The sequence below is a fragment of the Rhinopithecus roxellana genome, chromosome 7 (assembly GCF_007565055.1).
Source record: "Rhinopithecus roxellana isolate Shanxi Qingling chromosome 7, ASM756505v1, whole genome shotgun sequence".
Classification (NCBI taxonomy): domain Eukaryota; kingdom Metazoa; phylum Chordata; class Mammalia; order Primates; family Cercopithecidae; genus Rhinopithecus; species Rhinopithecus roxellana.
Genome location: NC_044555.1, coordinates 145675298 through 145696659, shown reverse-complemented (window position 1 = coordinate 145696659; position 21362 = coordinate 145675298).

Below are 21362 nucleotides of genomic sequence, written 5' to 3'. Positions count from 1 at the left end.
TTCAAATTGCAGGCACGTATCAAAACTTCTCATGCACTCTGTACATACATACACCTACTATGTACCCAAAAAATTAAAAATTGACAACAAATTCCCACAAGTGTTAATTGTATTTTGAAATAGCTTATGTGATCACTGGATACAGATAATCTCCTAAGCAATTATATACCTTTTCCACAGCCATTGCTTGCAGGGTGGACAAAGTATAGGGGAGGAATGAGGAGGAAGAGAGAGATGAGGAAAGACAGGTTACATGCTTTCAACATCCCTGATGGGATGACTAATGCAGTTGTAGAGAGATCTGAGGAAGAGGAAGTTGATGTAGATGATGATAGATGATGATACTTACAGTTATTAGACATTAACCTGAAATTAGAGTCGTTTAGTAATAAAAGTGACTGAGAAGTTAAGAAATTAGAGTGAGTTATCCCCCAATACCCAAAAGGCAGTAGATGCTGCAGAGAAAAATAGATAACAATTTCTGGAAAAAAAGGTTCCACATGTTTTTTCATACTTTAGTGAGTTGAGACTTCTGAATCCAATTAATTATAGGCTTTTATAATATTTTATTATTTAAAACTTCAAATATACACAAAAGGGAACAATCTAATGATACACATGAAGCTATCAGCTGTCATCAAATGCCAATATTTTGCCATTTTAAAAATCTATTCCTCCATTTTAAATACAATATATTTTTCTTTTTAACTTTCAACTTTTAAATATTTTATATTCACAGAAAAGTTGTGAGAATAGTACCGAAGATGTCTGAATACTCGTTCATCCAAATTTTTCGAACGTTAACATAATACCAAATTTTACTTGATCATACTCTCTATGGATACATACTGTCTTTTTAAAATTTGTTTGATGATAAATGGACAGGATGCCCTCTGACTCCTAAATACTACAGTGTTTATCTCATAAAAAGAAAGACATTCACTTATATAACCATAGTAGAATTGCCAAAATCAGGAAATTAATAATGATACAATGTTGGTGTCTAATCTTTACACTTTATTAAAATTTTGCCAGTGCTATTCACAGTAGCAGAAAAAAACCCCACCAATCTAGCATCATACATTGCATTTAATTGTCTCTCTAGTTCTCTTTACTCCAAAAGTGCTCTTCAGTCATGGTGAAGACACTTTGTCCCAGGTTTTCCATCATCTTGATATTTTTGAAGAATGTTAGTCATTTTGTTTCTCAGTTTGGGTGTGTTTGTTGTTTCCTCATGATTATATTCAGTTTATGCATCTTTGGCAGGAATACGAGAGAAGTGTTATTGTGTCTGTTTCAATGCATCCTATCAGATGGCACCATTAGAAATGATGTTAACTTTGGTAACTTGGATAAGATGGTATCAGGCAAGTTTCCCAATTCTGAAGTTACTATATGCTTTGTAATGAATATTTTGGAGAGATATTTTGAGATGATTTAATATGCTGGTTTTCATTAAACATGCACCCACTAGATTTATAATCCATTGATGATTCTTGTCTGAATTATTACTTCCAAAGATGGATGACAAATGCTATTAATAATTTTATAAATCTGTAATTCCTTTTGCATTTACTAATTGTCATTTACTATTTCAATAACAGCTTTCCCTAAACATCCATTTATTTGTTTTTGTATATCAGTATTCTTATTTTAATCTACAGGTTATTAATCATTGTTGTCATTATTTATTTAATGCTCAAATTGTCCTGCAGTCAGAAGTCTTGGAAACTAATATTTAGAGACCAACATTTGAACACTAGGTACTCATTGCTTCTGGGATGCCATTGCTTTAGGTCCTTCTGATAGATCTAGAAAGTGTGTGTGTATGTGTGCACACACATATATGCATATGTGCCTATCTATCTGAAAAACCATGAGTTCATACTGTTATCTCCAATTCTGATATAAAACTACAAATCTCATTCTAACCTCCACTCTTTCCAGATTTGTAACTCACTTCTCCAAAAGTAAGAAATCTATCTCCATTTCTCTGCAATATATTCCACTTGTTGCTCAATCCTACAAGACACACACACACACACACACACACACACACATACACACACACACACAGAGTTTCAGAATTGTTAACCCACAGCACTGGGAAAAACAACAACCCTTTTAACCAGAGTTTAGTGTTCAGAGTGTGTGTGTGTGTGTGTGTGTGTGTGTGTATTTGTCTACAGCCCAGAGATGTACAGCCAAAATACTATGTTAATAGGTTAATTGGGTTAATTTTTTTTTGAAATACCAGTAAGTTCTCTTTTATTCTGTTTGTTTATATTTCCTTTTGTTTTTATTTTCCTCATCGTGATTGGTTTTACTTTTTAAATATGTGAAATGTTGATATGATTCCAGAGCTGTAAGCAAAACTATATGGGAGAGAAGTGTTATCTTCTATCCCATTCTCACTCTGCCACCCTTTCCACTTCATTCTCATGCACTATTTAGAGGTAACAAATCTCTTTTCTATCCGATTTGTCCTTCTTATGTTTCTTTTGGTGTAACTGAGTAGATATACGTTGTTTTATTTCCCCCTTTTTCTTAAGCAAAAACTAGCATACCTTTGCACATTACATAATATTTTATTATGTGGCTCTACCATAGTTTTCTAGGTATAGCCATTTAGATTGTTTCCAATATTTTACAGTTGCATACAACACTGCAAGGAAGAACCTTATGAATATGTATTTTCCTGTTTCTGGAATTGTATCTTTAGGGTAAAGTTCTAGATGTTGGGTTTGGATCAAAAGGTAAATGCATATGTAGCGCTCGTTAGACATTACTGAGTTCCCTTCCATTGATGTTGCATGAGTTTGCATTCCCACCCACAATATATGAGAATGATGGTTTTCCTACAGTTCACCAATAAAATGTATTGCTCTAATTTATATTTTTTGCCAGTCACGTAGGTGAAATATAATATAATAATGTACTCATAATCTGCATTTCTATAATGATGAATAAGATTGAACTTCTGTTCATATGTTTAAGGGATGTGTGTATATATGTGTGTGTATATATATATATAGAGAGAGATGGTTATAGATATAGATATAGTGACTTATCTACTCATGACTTTTGCTCATTTTCAATTGGGTTTTTGGATTTTTTTCTTCAACTTTTAGGAGTTGTTATAAAGATAGAGCTATTAGCCCTTTAATTGTGACATATGCTGAAAATTTTCTCCTAGTTTGTGAGTTATCCTTTGATTCTGGGCCTGGAGTTTTCTTGATGGCTTTAAAATTTTTGTATTAACAAATTTGTTGATCTTTTATTTAGTCTGGATTTGAGTCATAGGTAGACATTTTTTCCCTATATTCAGATTTTATTCTAGTACCTGTATAGTTTTATTTTTTATATTTAAACCCCCTGATCCATTCAGAATTTGTTGTTGGGAAATAGACTTTTTGTCTTCTTCTAAAACGACTAAATGGTTGTTCCCACACCATTAAAAAAATAAGTTTGTCTTTATCCCAGTGATTTGAGATGCCTACATTATTATATACTAAATTTCCATGTGTACTTTGGTCTGTTTCTGGACACCCTATTCTGTTACACTGGATTGTTGGTCTATTCATGCATGAATACTCTATGGGTTTAATACTAGAAATCTATGGTATGTCTTAATGTATGGTAGACTGATCTTACCTTGTAAGCTTCTATTTTCAGTGTTTACTGTTTTTATTTGGATGTTGTTTTTCCACATAAACTTTAGTATCAACATGATTGGATCCAGGAAAAAATGCTGATATTTTTATTGAGATTGTTCTAAATGTATAAAGTAACATAGAGAGAACTGACAGTTTATCATATAGTGTCAACTTATCCAAGAAAAAGGGATCTTTATCTCTTTGTTTGAGGTATTTCATTGTATCTTTCAAGAGTATTTTAACATTTTCCTCATAAAGGCTTTCCACATTTTCTATTAATCCCATTCTTAAGTGTTTCATCTTTTTGTTTTTTTCTGTAAATGGGGATTTTTCTACCATTACATTTCCTAGCTATTATTGTTTTTATTTGTAGAGCCTATTGATTTCTGTGTAATGATTTTACATCTTACTACCTTACTGAATTATTTTGTTATTTTTAGTTTTGAATCTCTATTTTTTCCAGCTATACTATAATATCATAGTTTTTATTCTTGTATTTCTCATTACCTTGAATTAATTTATCTTTTCTAATTGCATTGAGTGATATCTCTGTCCAATATTGAATAATAGAGGAGACAGTGGAGATCTGTATTAGTCTCTTCTCATGCTACTAATGAATATATACCCGAGACTGGGTAATTCATAAAGAAAACAGTTTTAATTGGCTCACAGTTCTGCATGGCTGGGGAGGCCTCAGGAAACTTACAATCATGGCGGAAGGGAAAGCAAACATGTCCTTCATACGGCAGCAGTAGAGAGAAATGCAGAGCAAAAAGGGGGAAAAGCCCCTTATAAAACCATCAGATCTTCTGAGAGCTCACTCACTATCATGAGAACTGCAGCATGGGGGTAAGTGCCCCCATGATTCAATTACCTCCTACCAGGGCCCTCCCATGACACATGGGGATCATGGGAACTACAATTCAAGATGAGATTTGGGTGGGGACACAGCCAAACCATATCAGCATCTTTGCATTATTTTTTATTTTAGTTGAAATGGCTCTAGTGTTTTCTCATTAAATAAGATGCTGACTTTTGGGCTAAAAAGACACAGGTAGAGACAAAGAGACTAGTTATAAGTCTATGTCAGTAGATCAGATAGAAATCATTCGGTCAGAATGATGGTGGTGGACATACAGAGAAGCAGACAGATTTGAGATATATATTCTAGGTATCAGCAACTACTTGGGTAAGTGTATTATAGAATAGAAAAAAAAACCCTTAAATTCAAGCAAGCAGGTGTGTGTATACTGTCTCTCATATAGATTGTAGGATTCTTGGTAATAAGCAACTGTAGTTTTGTAGTTAAAATATCATGCTTTGGAATAACATTTCTTGGATTTAAATATAGGCTTCAGGATTTACTATATAGCCATGAACAAGTTATTTCTGAATTTTCTATAATAGTAATACCTATTAATAATCTAGGTATTATTATTATGTTTTATACAGATATGGGAGAAAATAAAAAAAGAAATAACAAAAACCAAACATAAATAATAACAACCTACAGCAGAGTACTTGTATATATAAAGACACAATAAATGTTAGCTATGATGATGATGATGACGATGATGATGATAGTTCTGTATCATTAATACAGCTTGGTATCTATCAAGGAATCCAGAAATACCATTCAACCAATGATTAAGTTTAAAAGTCCCTCTTTATTTAAAATATCTATTTTCCATCATTGTCTCATATCACAAGTTCTGGTAAGTATTCTGACGTAAGTGTCAGATTAAGGTTTAGGTTTTAGAACAAATGTTTTGAAAGATGCAGTAAACTAAAAGTATTCTAAAAAACCTCAGACTATTTCTCTTGAGAGGTTATGTATTTGATAAATATACCACGTAAAACTATAGTGTTAAAACATAGTTTCATCAATTAAAATGTTTTATTTGTGTCAATGTACAGCATTCAGCCCAAAGCAGATATCATTTGTATAAGAAAAATGGAAAAATTTTCTCTGATACCAAATTAACAAGGTGACTACCTTTAAATGGACTCTTGTTTATTTGGGTGACTAGGAGATAAGAGTGGAAATGATCATTATGTACTTTTTGTGAACTTAAATAATAATTCCATTTCTGAATAATGAGTTATATTTTGTCATCATTTACTTGGTTAAATTCCCATTAAGTAAAGTTTATTCAGGATGCCTTTGGTGGGAAGAATTTTAATTAAGAAATACTATGAAAAAATCTTTCCTGTCTAGAAATGGCTCATTACTTTTTAAAAAAACAAAAGTAATGTAAAGTTATTATGATTGTTATATTTTTAAATCTAGATATAGTTTTTTTAGCATGTTTTTCTCTTAAAGGATAGTGCTACTAAGCTCATTGTTGTTCTCAAAAATAAATCCATTCACGGTTATATTTAATGTTGCATTTTAAACATTTGCACATTTCATATAGACAATAAATATGCAAAATGATTTCAAAATTAGTATATCTTTACATATTGTCTGTATTTTATAGCTACATACAGTATGGCTATTTATTGCCTTTGAGTTGATAGTCATTAAATTTAATGTCAAGAAAAAAAAAGAATGAGAGTCAACCTGCTGTAGTTTTGACTATGATGATTCTGATTGAAGTCATTGGGTATTTGGTGCATTAAATGATGACAGTCTGTAAACTTTGAGATTTTTGAATGAAAGAAACACATTTTGTAAAATATATTTTTGAAATATGTATTCTTAGAATATATCTTTAAAGATTATTATTCAATCATCTTTTTTGATTAATCAGAAGTCCATTAGTAAAAGGCATTATTATTTGCTTCTCATATCATATTGTACGTAGACACTGAATTTCACTCTGCTTGTAATATAAATATTCTTGTATTAGTCATTGAAAGTATTATGTATCCTAGTTCAGAGTGGTTATCTCTAGCAAACAGAAAGCTATTTCCTTAGCTATGATTATGCTTAATGTTTCATAAATGTCTGCATAATAATGCTCTTGTTTACTTATCCTTCTTGTTTATTTTCATCATGACTAGTTATTCTTTAAGGTCCCTTGTATGACACAAATTTGTCATTCTATATCCCTAAACTGGAATGTTGAATTTCTATTAGATGATCTTGCTGCCTGTACTGCAATCACTTTTTAAATACTGTGAAATAAAGCAGCCCACTTTTTAAGTGGATTACAATATTGCAGTTAAAAAGAAGGGTATAGATGCATATTACCTTATTTACACCATTCTGATCATGCTAAAATTCAATTATAAACAACCAATATTATTTTAAAATAAATAGAAAAGGCAATATCTTTATGAAGGACTCTCACAAAAGCTATCTTTCATGTCTTTTTTAAAGCAACCATAACATATGTGATTACCTTGCAATCAAAACATTTTTTTTGTCATTGTTATTGCAGAAAGGATCCAGAAAACAATTATTCCTAAAGACAAAAATTGGTGTTGTAACTTTCACTTTGCTATTGGGTGCTGGAGGATGTTTGGTTTTTGAGAAAGGTCATTACAACAGAAGATAGATCCCAAGAAAGAATGAGAGTAAAAAAAGAAAGAGGGTCATCTTGTTGCAGTTTTGACTGAATGGTTTTGTATGATGGTTTTGATTGAAGTCATTGGATGTTTGGTGCCTCAAATGATGACAGTCTATAAAGTTTGAGGGAAATTTTCAATGAAAAATTAACCTGGATAAGAATGTAATCAAGAAGTAAACTTACATAAAACTAGAATCCTATATGAGGTTGACTATCATACCAGACAGCTCGAGTATGGTTGAGTGCATTACTAGGAAATACATAGATATTCAGTTTGAATCAGTAAAACAGGACTCAGAATACAGATTTCTGGACCCAAATTCATTCCTCATGAAGTTTTTCTGCTTTCAGTAAAGCAGATCTCATCTTCAGTTTAAGTCAATCACAGTTTTTCTACCCTCTAGTCTAGATTGCTTGGTTCGGGGCATGTAACCTAAGCTGACTCAATCAGGGTAAAATGCTGTGACAGAAGAGTATTTTTGTTGTTGTTGTTCTGGAAAGCATGCTATGCATTGTGAAACCTGAAATTGCAGTAGTCATCTCACCACCAAAGTAAGCCAGCCTGAGGACAAAGGCAGCACAGCAAAAGGGGCAGAGCTGAGAGCGTCACTGACCAAATCACAGCTGAAGCTCATCCTACCTTTAGACTTTCCTTTTACATGAGCCAATAATTTTTATTTAAAGAATTTGAATTGTTTTCCATTGCTTACAACAGTAAAAGTCCTACCTGATTCAGAAGGGGTGTACTTCACCTCGTGAAGTTGGTAAATGATGATTTTTCTGATGATTGGATATGGGAAAACCTGAAGCCAAAGGAAGTCTAGATTTAAGAAAAACTTCATTGTCATTTCATAAGGAAGCTCTCTGGGGCCAAATACACATCATTAAAGCAACATCACCATTACCACAAATGACTGGAGGGATACATTAGAGGAAAAAGAGGAACAAAAAACTAGAAATGCTTCCGAATTATGCAACCATGTTTCATTTTTTTTATTATTTATTTTTCTTTTTTCCTCAGTGATCCTTGCTCTGAGCAACCATGTCTTTTTTTTTTTTTTTTTTTTTTTTTAAATACTTTAAGTTCTAGAGTACATGTGCACAATGTGCAGGTTTGTTACATATGTATACTTGTGCCATGTTGGTGTGCTGCACCCATCAACTCGTCAGCACCCATCAACTCGTCATTTACTTCAGGTATAAATCCCAATGCCATCCCTCCCCCCACCCCCTCCCCATAATAGGCCCCGGTATGTGATGTTCCCCTTCCCGAGTCCAAGTGATCTCATTGTTCAATTCCCACCTATGAGTGAGAACATGCGGTGTTTGGTTTTCTGTTCTTGCGATAGTTTGCTGAGAATGATGGTTTCCAGCTGCATCTATGTCCCTACAAAGACACGAACTCATCCTTTTTTATGCCTGCATAGTATTCCATGGTGTATATGTGCCACATTTTCTTAATTCAGTCTGTCACTGATGGACATTTGGGTTGATTCCAAGTCTTTGCTATTGTGAATAGTGCCGCAATAAACATACGTGTGCCTGTGTCTTTATAGCAGCATGATTTATAATACTTTGGGTACATACCCAGTAATGGGATGGCTGGGTCATATGGTATTTCTAGTTCTAGATCCTTGAGGAATCGCCATACTGTTTTCCACAATGGTTGAACTAGTTTACAGTACCATCAACAGTGTAAAAGTGTTCCTATTTCTCCACATCCTCTCCAGAACCTGTTGTTTCCTAACTTTTTAATGATTGCCATTCTAACTGGTGTGAGATGGTATCTCATTGTGGTTTTGATTTGCATTTCTCTGATGGCCAGTGATGAGCATTTTTTCATGTGCCTGTTGGCTGTATGCATGTCTTCTTTTGAGAACTGTCTATTCATAGCCTTTGCCCACTTTTTGATGGAGTTGTTTGTTTTTTTCTCGTAAATTTGTTTGAGTTCTTTGTAGGTTCTGGATATTAGCCCTTTGTCAGATGAGTAGATTGCAAAAATTTTCTCCTATTCTGTAGGTTGCCTCTTCACTCTGATGGTAGTTTCTTTTGCTGTGCAGAAGCTGTTTAGTTTAATTAGATCCCATTTGTAAATTTTGGCTTTTGTTGCCATTGCTTTTAGTGTTTTAGACATGAAACTCTTGCCCATGCCTATGTCCTGAATGGTATTGCCTAGGTTTTCTTCTAGGGTTTTTATGGTATTAGGTCTAACATTTAAGTCTCTAATCCATCTTGAATTACTTTTCGTATAAGGAGTAAGGAAAGGATCCAGTTTCAGCTTTCTACTTATGGCTAGCCAATATTCCCAACACCATTTATTAAATAAGGAATCCTTTCCCCATTTCTTGTTTTTCTTAGGTTTGTCAAAGATCAGATGGCTGTAGATGTGTGGTATTATTTCTGAGGGCTCTGTTCTGTTCCATTGGTCTATATCTCTGTTTTGGTATCAGTACCATGCTGTTTTGGTTACTGTAGCCTTGTAGTATAGTTTGAAGTCAGGTAGTGTGATGCCTCCAGCTTTGTCCTTTTGACTTAGGATTGTCTTGGCAATGCGGGCTCTTTTTTGGTTCCATATGAACTTTAAAGCAGTTTTTTCCAATTCTGTGAAGAAAGTCGTTAGTAGCTTAATGGGGATGGCATTGAATCTATAGATCACCTTGGGCAGTATGGCCATTTTTACGATATTGATTCTTCCTATCCATGAGCATGGAATGTTCTTCCATTTTTTGGGTCCTCTTTTATTTCACTGAGCAATGGTTTGTAGTTCTCCTTGAAGAGGTCCTTTACATCCCTTGTAAGTTGGATTCCTAGGTATTTTATTCTCTTTGAAGCAATTGTGAATGGAAGTTCATTCCTGATTTGGCTCTCTGTTTGTTTTTTACTGGTGTATAAGAATGCTTGTGATTTTTGCACATTGATTTTGTATCCTGAAACTTTGCTGAAGTTGCTTATCAGCTTAAGGAGATTTTGGGCTGAGAAGATGGAGTTTTCTAAATATACAATCATGTTATCTGCAAACAGGGACAATTTGACGACTTCTTTTCCTAACTGAATACCCTTGATTTCTTTCTCTTGCCTGATTGCCCTAGCCAGAACTTCCAACACTATGTTGAATAGGAGTGGTGAGAGAGGGCATCCCTGTCTTGTGCCAGTTTTCAAGGGGAATGCTTCCATTTTTTGCCCATACAGTATGATATTAGCTGTGGGTTTGTCATAAATAGCTCTTATTATCTTGAGATATGTTCCATCAATACCAAATTTATTGAGAGTTTATAGCATGAAGGGCTGTTGAATTTTGTCAAAGGCCTTTTCTGCATCTATTGAGATAATCATGTGTTTTTTGTCTTTGGTTCTGTTTATATGCTGGATTACATTTAATTGATTTGCGTATGTTGAACCAGCCTTGCATCCCAGGGATGAAGCCCACTTGATCATGGTGGATAAGCTTTTTGATATGCTGCTGGATTCGGTTTGCCAATATTTTATTGAGGATTTTTGCATCAATGTTCATCAGGGATATTGGTCTAAAATTCTCTTTTTGTGTTGTGTCTGTGCCGGGCTTTGGTATCAGGATGATGTTGGCCTCATAAAATGAGTTAGGGAGGATTCCCTCTTTTTCTATTGGTTGGAATAGTTTCAGAAGGAATGGTACCAGCTCCTCCTTGTACCTCTGGTAGAATTTGACTGTGAATCTGTCTGGTCCTGGACTTTTTTTGATTGGTAGACTATTAATTATTGCTTCAATTTCAGAGTCTGTTATTGGTCTATTCAGGGATTCAGCTTCTTCCTGGTTTAGTCTTGGGAGAGTGTAAGTGTCCAGGAAATTATCCATTTCTTCTAGGTTTTCTAGTTTATTTGCATAGAGGTGTTTATAGTATTCTCTGATGGTAGTTTGTACTTCTGTGGGATCGGTGGTGATATCCCCTTTATCATTTTTTATTGCATCTATTTGATTCTTCTCTCTTTTCTTCTTTATTAGTCTTGCTAGCGGTCTATCAATTTTGTTGATCTTTTCAAAAAACCAACTCCTGGATTCATTGATTTTTTGGAGGGTTTTTGTGTCTCTATCTCCTTCAGTTCTGCTCTGATCTTAGTTATTTCTTGCCTTCTGCTAGCTTTTGTATGTGTTTGCTCTTGCCTCTCTGGTTATTTTAATTGTAATGTTAGGGTGTCAATTGTAGATCTTTCCTATTTTCTCTTCTGGGCAGTTAGTGCTATAAATTTCCCTCTACACACTGCTTTAAATGTGTCCCAGAGATTCTGGTTTGTTGTATCTTTGTTCCCATTGGTTTCAAAGAACATCTTTATTTCTGCCTTCATTTTGTTATGTACCCAATAGTCATTCAGGAGCAGGTTGTTCAGTTTCCATGTAGTTGAGCGGTTTTGATTGATTTTCTTAGTCCTGAGTTCTAGTTTGATTGCACTGTGGTCTGAGAGACAGTTTGTTATAATTTCTGTTCTTTTACATTTGCTGAGGAGTGCTTTACTTCCAACTATGTGGTCAATTTTGGAATAAGTGTGATGTGGTGCTGAGAAGAATGTATATTCTGTTGATTTGGGGTGGAGAGTTCTGTAGATGTCTATTAGGTCTGCTTGGTGCAGAGATGAGTTCAATTCCTGGATATCCTTGTTAACTTTCTGTCTCGTTGGTCTGTCTAATGTTGACAGTGGGGTGTTGAAGTCTCCCATTATTACTGTATGGGAGACTAAATCTCTTTGTAAGTCTCTAAGGACTTGCTTTATGAATCTGGGTGCTCCTGTATTGGGTGCATATATATTTAGGAGAGTTAGCTCTTCCTGTTGAATTGATCCCTTTACCATTATGTAATGGCCTTCTTTGTCTCTTTTGATCCTTGATGGTTTAAAGTCTGTTTTATCAGAGACTAGGATTGCAACCCCTGCTTTTCTTTGTTCTCCATTTGCTTGGTAGATCTTCCTCCATCCCTTTATTTTGAGCCTGTGTATGTCTCTGCATGTGAGATGGGTCTCCTGAATACAGCAAAGCGATGGGTCTTGACTCTTTATCCAATTTGCCAGTCTGCGTCTTTTAATTGGAGCATTTAATCCTTTTACATTTAAGGTTAATATTGTTATGTGTGAACTTGACCTGTCATTGTGATATTAGCTGGTTATTTTGCTCGTTATTTGATGCAGTTTCTTCCTAGCCTCGATGGTCTTTACTTTTTGGCATGTTTTTGCAACGGCTGCTACTGGTTGTTCCTTTCCATGTTTAGTGCTTCCTTCAGGATCTCTTGTAGGGCAGGCCTGGTGGTGACAAAATCTCTAAGCATTTGCTTGTCTGTAAAGGATTTTATTTCTCCTTCACTTATGTAACTTAGTTTGGCTGGATATGAAATTCTGGGTTGAAAATTCTTTTCTTTATGAATGTTGAATATTGGCCCCCACTCTCTTCTGGCTTGTAGAGTTTCTGCCGAGAGATCTGCTGTTAGTCTGATAGCTTCCCTTTGTGTGTAACCCGACCTTTCTCTCTGGCTGCCCTTAACATTTTTTCCTTCATTTCAACTTTGGTGAATCTGACAATTATGTGTCTTGGAGTTGCTCTTCTCGAGGAGTATTTTTGTGGCGTTCTTTGTATTTCCTGAATCTGAATGTCGGCCTGCCTTACTAGGTTGGGGAAGTTCTCCTGGATGATATCCTGAAGAGTGTTTTCCAACTTGGTTCCTTTTTCCCTCTCACTTTCAGGTATACCAATGAGACGTAGATTTGGTCTTTTCACGTAATTCCATATTTCTTGGAGGCTTTTTCATTTCTTTTTCTTTTCTTTTCTCTAGACTTCTCTTCTCGCTTCATTTCATTCATTTGATCTTCAATCATTGATACTCTTTCTTCCAGTTGATCAAGTCAGTTACTGAAGCTTGTGCATTTGTCACGTATTTGTTGTGTCATGGTTTTTATCTCTGTCAGTTTGTTTATGTCCTTCTCGGCATTCATTATTCTAGTTATCCATTCTTCCATTCTTTTTTCAAGATTTTTAGTTCCTTTGTGCTGGGTATGTAGTTCCTCCTTTAGCTCTGAGAAGTTTGTTTGACTGAAGGCTTCTTCTCTCAACTCGTCAAAGTCATTCTCCGTCCAGCTTTGATCCGTTGCTGGCGATGAGCTGTGTTCCTTTGGAGGGGGAGATGCGCTCTTATTTTTTTGAATTTCCAGCTTTTCTTCCCTGCTTTTTCCCCATCTTTGTGGTTTTATCTGCCTTTGGTCTTTGATACTGGTGATGTACTGATGGGGTTTTGGTGTGGGTGTCCTTTCTGTTTGTTAGTTTTCCTTCTAACAGTCAGGACCCTCAGCTGTAGGTCTGTTGGAGATTGCTTGAGGTCCACTCCAGACCCTGTTTGCCTGAGTATCAGCAGCAGAGGCTGCAGAAGATAGAATATTGCTGTACAGTGAGTGCTGCTGTCTGATTCTTGCTGTGGAAGCTTCGTCTCAGGGCTGTACCCCACTGTGTGAGGTGTGAGGTGTCGGTCTGCACCTAGTGGGGGATGTCCCCCAGTTAGGCTACTGACCCACTTTGGCAGGCAGACTGTCCGTTCTCAGATCTCAACTGCCATGCTGGTAGATCCACTGCTCTCTTCAAAGGTGTCAGACATGGTCATTAACTTCTGCAGAGGTTTCTGCTGCTTTTTTTTTTTTTTTTTTTTTTTTTTTTTTTGCTATGTCCTGTTTCCAGAGGTGGAGTCTACAGAGACAGGCAGGCCTCCTTGAGCTGTGATGGGCTCCACCCAGTTCGAGCTTCCTGGAGGCTTTGTTTACCTACTTAAGTCTCAGCAATGGTGGGTGCCCCTCCCCCAGCCTCGCTGCTGCCTTGCAGTTAGATCTCAGACTGCTGTGCTAGCAATGAGGGAGGCTCCGTGGGCGTGGGACCCTCCTGGCCAGGTGTGGGATATAATCTCCTGGTGTGCTGTTTGCTAAAGCACAGTATTAGGTGGGAGTTACCGATTTTCCAGGTGTTATGTGTCTCAGTTTCTAAAGGGATTCCCTTCCCCCTTGTGCTTCCCAGGTGAGGCGATGCCTCGCCCTGCTTCAGCTCTTGCTGCTGGGACTGCACCTGCTGACCAGCACTGCTTGTCTGGCACTCCCCAGTGAGATGAACCTGGTACCTCAGTTGAAAATGCAGAAATCATCCGTCTTCTGTGTCGTGTCGCTCGCGCTGGTAGCTGGAGGCTGGAGCTGTTCCTATTCGGCTATCTTGCTTGCACCCCCGGCAACCATGTCTTAAAATGAGAATCTCTCCTCCCCAATAGAAAATGTTCGCTCTTTCTGGAGCCCTCCACCTGGTATGGTAGTACATCTACAGCTATATTCATTTCCTGGATTTTGCTTTCCATCCTTTGAGTTCTGTATTTTGTGAAATTGAGCAGTAACAAATAGTTATAAGTTATATAACAAAGAAGGAACGTGGAAATGGCACATAAGCAGCTGAATATATGCATCTTGAGCAAATATTTTCAAATGTTAGTAAGAATGTTTTCAAATGTTATTAAGAATCACTTCATATCTGATGCAGGTGGTCATTTCACGTGTGAAAAGCAAACGTAAGTAAGCGACTCTCACTGTATATTTTCATGGATTTAGATACTGGAAATTAGACAATATTGACTCTAATAATGTAGTATTTCAAATCATGTGAAGTTATCCAATTGTTATTTATAGTCTCATTTAAATCAGTTGTGAAACTGATTATATTAGGTCTTCACTTCATCAGCATGGCTTATAATAGTACAAATCGACTTTTTTAAGCAGTGTAGTATCATATTTTGTAAACGGCAGTGATTTAAGATGGACCTGGATTCTAACCCAATTACTTAAGCAGTAATTTAACATAATTTTACCTGAATTTATTAGTATATAAATTATAAATAATTATGTCTTCTTCAAAGGCCTTTTGTGAAAAACGTAAAGGTATACAAAACATTTTACACAGAATTTTATTTGAAATAGAAGCTAGTAAATAATAGCTCTTATTATTTGAATTCATTATTTAATTTTGTACATTTAATTAAAAATAAGGCCTATTATTTGTTTGATTAGGATGGTTGTGGAAAATGATCTACTGGGAGACAGTTGGTATAGCAATCATAAACCAATAACTTTAGTTCTTTGAGATGCAGATAGGTTGTATAATGGAAGAAAAGCCAAAGGTTCAGTGCCTTAATCCTCCCGAGAATAGGATAGTCATCTTTAAAAACGTATTGCCTGACATGATTAGTATTTATCCTGAAATCGAAATTATGTGAAAAAGGAAATAAGGGAAAAGGTCATAGCTGTGCATTATGTATATGTTGTTGACAAGGCACAATAGTACTCACACCTGAAGTAAGAGGACTCTGGATGGGGCAACGATCAATTAAATAAAAGTGTAAGCATCAGTATAATAATGGTCTAAAGATTCCAGGTAAAGTTATACAGTTAGATTTACTCTAATATTTTTAATACTATAACTATCATTAATTGCGTAATTATATCCCAGAGAATCTTAATTACAAAATTAGATGATTAAATAGAAATGTGATGTTAGACAAAATAAATAATATGCCACAATAACTTTTCACCTCCTACCTGAAAACTTGAAAACATCTGAAATGAGAACTAAGTAGTATTATGCTCAGTGCAGTGTTTCTGAATTATTTTTAACTTTTTAAAAATGCCAATACTGCCTGTTTACTATCCCTGAATTCACCCTAAAGGTTGATGAGTTTTCTTAACAGAGGAAGATAAAGAACTTGGGACCCAAGAAGACAATGTACAAAATCATAGTATTGATTCAAGTCTAGTGGAAGGAAAGGAGACACTCAGAGACTATGTCTTGTCATTATATAACTATTGGAAAACTGTAGTGGATACAAAAGATTTTCCTGGGACCCAGTTTTTTACTTATCAGGCCATTATGTAGCCAAAAATTTTTGACATAATTAATAGATACAAAATTGTTGGAAAGGTGGAGGATTGAGTGTCTCAGGTCACATCACCAGCTTTCAATCTCACTGTCACAAACAATCAGAGTTGGTACCATACGGAATTAGGAAATAAAAGGAATCTTCTAAAAGACTTCATAGCTCTTCTTCAATCCCAAGAAGAGTGAACAGCAGGAGAATACAGAAAAGACTTTAAAAAACTCTCATATCTGGGATGCCCAGACCTCTGTCTACCACCACTGTCAGAGGAAGAAGATGGATTTTGCCTCTCTTTGTCCAAATTATATGTGAAAGCATCTCATTTTTAAAATATAAAATGCATACACGAAAAGATAGAGGCTTGATAATCTGGAAAATGTAGTTCCAATGTTTCCAGCTCTTACAGTGGAGAGGAAAACATAGAAGGTAATGTAACGGTTGCCAAAAGTCAACATAAAACATTCATTAAATCCTCTTGATCGGCAAATAGAATCCATATACACACTTCTGCAACAACAGCAAACATGTATTATACCTAACCTTTTGCAACTGCCTTTAATGCAAATAAAGGGAGACCCAAAGTCCTATTTGTCACTGTGTCTATCTCTGGAGGATATTAATTTTTCTTCTAGTGTAGCCACATGCTACTTTATATATCCTATAGCCTGAAGACTATAAGATTAATGACCACTAATATGTCTTCATATAATAGGGGAAGGAGGGAGGCAACATTTTGAAAAAGATATTTGTTCATTACACAAATATATACAAAGAAAGCAAGGATGGGAATATGTCTACTGCAGTCCTTATTTCTGCAACTAATAGTTCGAATTTAGAACTTTCTTTACTCTTCATTTCATATTCATTTACCATGAAGGATACCTTCTGCTGACCATGGTTATTTGCTGGTATGGTACGACATGGCTTCATTCCTGAAGCATATCAGCTCTTAGTGGTGGTGCTGGCATTGGCTTTTAGTTATTTTCAACTAATTTTAGCCAATGAATATAGAAGTACTAACAGGCACTTTGTAAAGTCCTCTGGTTTCCAGACGTTTTCTCTATTTTGAGGAGAAGCACCTCTATTTCTCACTGATAATCAGTATCAATTGCCCAGCCAGCACATAAAGGAGGCAGTGATCAAGAATTAAGGGACCTCAATAGGCAACTGCAAAGAACATCCAAACAAACATAGCCTAGGAAGATCAAAACAAGCCAGAAAGTGAAGACTGGCATAAATAAATAATCCTTTAATACAAAATAATAGACACATCAAAAAGAAATGACAGCAAACAAGAAACCATGACCTAATGAGACGGTGATATGTGAACTCTTAGATCAATAATTTCAAATAGCAGTTCTAACGAAACTCTGAACTTCAAGGCAACATAGAAGAATAATTCACAAATTTGTCAGAAGAATTTAACAAAGCGATTGAAATAATAATTTAAAATATCAGATGGAAATCCTGGAGCTACAAAATACATTTACTGAAATGAACAATACATGGGTGGTTTTCAACAGTGGAGTGAATTAAGCAGAAGAAAGAATCAGTAAGCCTGAAGACAGACTTTGTATTTGAAAATACACAGAGGAGAAAAAAGAAAAAGATTGAAAAAGTATAAAGAATGCCAACACAATATAGGGAATTACTACAAAAGAGCAAATCAAAAAGTGTTCAAGAGGGAGTTGAGGAAGAGCATAGAGTAGGAAGCTTGTTCAAAGACGTAATAACAGAAAACTTTCCAACCTAGGTCATTGTATTATGTGAAATAAGCCAGGCTCTGAAAGACAAATACCTCATGTTCTCAAATCATATGTGGGAGCTAAAAAAGTGGCTCTCATGGAGGTAGACATTTGATTGGTGGTTACCAGAGGCTGGGAAGGATTGAGTGGATGAAGGGAATTAAAGAGATTGCTTAAAGGGTACAAAGATACTGTTATACAGAAGGAATAAGATCTAGTGTTTGATTATATAATAGGGTGACTATAGTTAACAATAATTTGTTTTATAGTTCAAAATTGCTGGAGGAGAGGAATTACAATATTCTCAACATAAAGAAGAAGTGAACATTTGGTGTGATGGATGTTCGTCATTGCCCTGGTTTGATCATTACACACTCTATGCATGTATCAAAATACCACATGTATCCCCAAAATAGGTACAATTATTAGGTATCAAAAAAAAAATGAACAGACATAACAGGTTATTTATAAGGTAAAATAGATAATACTTAGTGGATATATAGATGGTTGAATGGCTGGAATGCCCATGACATTCACTTGGACAACGGTATATGGAATATTGTAAACCCATAAGCATACTAATCTTCAATTTTATTCTTTGGCCCATAAGCCCAATTACAACAAAGACACTTTTGAGTTTATACATGAAAACCACATATCTACCATATATCCCTTTGCTCCCACTTTTTGAGATGAATACATAAACATGTCCAGCCCTTAATCCCCTACCTAAAACACATAAATATATTTCCCAGGAAATTCTAGGAGTAATTTCAAAATGCTAGCCTATCTATAGATGGGCTAAATCAGAATAATTTTGGAGGGTGGCAAGTACTGAAAATACCGATTTCTAGATACTGTATACTAAATCAGTATGACTTGTGTGAGGCCCGGGAGCCTATATTTTAAATAAGTACCTAAGATATTTATGCATAGACAGGTTTGTGAACCATGGTGGTAAACTCTAGACTGACCCAGGACCCTTTATATCCATTTAATATGTGTCTGCAAAAGGAAGACAGAAAAATGTCCTAGCTCATGAACTTGCAAAAAGTATTGGTTATGTTTCAATAATTTTCTTCTTCAATCAAGAACGAAGAGAAGGATAAAATGGTTTCTCTCCATTATAGCCCTGCTCTATATAACTGTGAGGAGAGAATCAAATAGAACTAAAAACGAGAGTGCATCTAAAATGTGGCCTTATTTGTAATTTTTTATTTTCTTTTACAGCAAACTCAACACTTGTCTCCATTCTTTCACTTACTTTTGACACTACTAGCTGACTTACCATGAAATACTTTATGTATGCCAATAATCATATAATTAAATAATGTACAATTGGTTATAGTAAGTAAAGCAAAAGGAGGAACCTTTTGAGGAAGTTTGGAACCCAACTGCTTTGTTCATAGGACTTATTATGTTTATTGGTTACTTTAGTTGTTAATGTTATTTATTATGATCAATGTTGATAATTAACTATTAATACATTTCATCATTTATGTATAAAATCACTTAATGTGATAATAAAATGAGTTTAATGAATAATACTTTTTATGTATAAAGTATACTAATTATTGAATAATTTTTACAATATTATCATTCTACACTAAAAATTATCTTCTCAGTTACAAAAACCGATTTTTTCTTCTTATTCTGTACCCTTCTGCCATTGACTGAAATTTAAGAGAGACATTTACTGATTGCAGGATGGGCATGAATTCCAGTTCTTGTGAATGTAGTGAGAAATGAGCTTGAATAAAATGCAGCAAGAATAAGGCTTTTCCAGTGAGGTGTTTCTCTTGACTTTGAAGATCATCTGCTAAACAATAGCCTACCTATCTCTTCTATGTGTGAAGCTAAAGCTGTGCATTCAAAAATATCTGTCTTCATTCATTCATATTATATAAATACTATGTTTCCCTTGATGATCTAAAATAATATAGAACACTTCAAGTTGGAAAACATAAGTACATTTTTACTATTATCAATGTGTCCTAATAGTGTGAAAGAAGTTTGTACTTATTTTTGTTTTACTATGAATTTCTTCCTTATCCCCTTATCATATAGACTTATCTATTTATTTCTATAAGTTTTAAAATTTCGCTTTTCACATTTAAATATACACTCTATCTGCAACTGATGTTTGTGTATTGTGGACGGTAGTAGTGTTGTACTATAATCAGCTTGCTAGAGATAATTAAATGCATCTGTTCCCAACTCTGCATTCCATGACATCACATAGGTAACTTGATTACCCGTGGTGAGAGTCTTTACACCACAGAAATTGGCAAGTGCTACAAATAAGGTTTCCAATCCTGTCCCAGGAAGCTGGTTGTTAAACATTTCCCGGCCCATCACTTGAAGTAGGGATCTAAGTTTGTCTCATTTCTCCTATGGAGAACCAATTGTTACAGCATAGTTTAATGACTAATTCATCCTTTCCTCACTGAGTTGTAATGTCACTTTAGTTATATACGAAGATGGGTATTATACACTTATCTAGGTCTTGTCAGGACCTCAGCTGAGCTGGAGGAAGCTGAGTTGTTAAGTCTTGGAGTAGCTGATTAAAACCCTGCCAAAACAAAAGTTAACAGTCAAGACTAGATAAACAAGAGGCTAAACTCGAGAAAGCACCCTGTTCTGTTTTTCCCCTTGTGATAGTGTGCTAGTCAAGGTTCAGATGGATCTGCACAGACATGGGGCTCCTCTCACTGTTAAGTGAGCCATAAACGAAAGGCTCCTGCAGCTTTCTGAAACCAAGAACTGTGGGGAGGGCAAGAGAAAAGGGCTAGGAGTGGCAAAGTACTGAAAATTAAGTGAGAGTGGAGAAAAATCCTCCCTTCCCCCTAGTAAAGAGGTTTTGGCAGAGGCTCCTGAAAAGGGAGTGCAGGGGAGGCTGAGTTGAGTCCTTTACTGCCACTTCCTTCAGAGACTGCTATGCATTGGCTGTCCTCTAAGTTTGGGGTAAGGAGGGCAGTTTTTCCTCATGAGGCCTGTCAGGTAAAGCCTCTAACTACCGATAGTTGGGCCAAGAAAAAAAAAAAAAAAAAAAAAAAATCACACATCGGATTTTTGGTCAAGAGCCAGATGTCTCAGGTCTCTTTCTTTGCTTATATGATACCATTTTGTTCTATAATATTTTTCTATCCCTTGTATAGCTTTATAAGGCTGGATAGTTGGTCATGCAATTTCCTTCTTCTCCTTCTCATTCTTTATCTTATGAACACATTATTTGGACTTATTTTTTCTGTAGGAATACCTTGAGAAAAATTCCCCAGAGAGCATTATGCATTTTCATCTGCCATACATCATTACCTTTCACATATTACCCAGACAAAGGTTATGTTGATTTCTCAGCTGTTAAGTCCCTGAGCCATGCAGGTAACATGAATTTGGATTCTAAATTCATGTGCGGTAGAATCCTAGGGGTTTGGATTTGCTAGTAGAAACTCTTTTTTATTACCCAAAGGGCAGGCTTCCCATTGTCTCCTTCTGTTGGTGGGTAAGGTTTGTCTAGTCTGCCTATTCTCCGAGGAA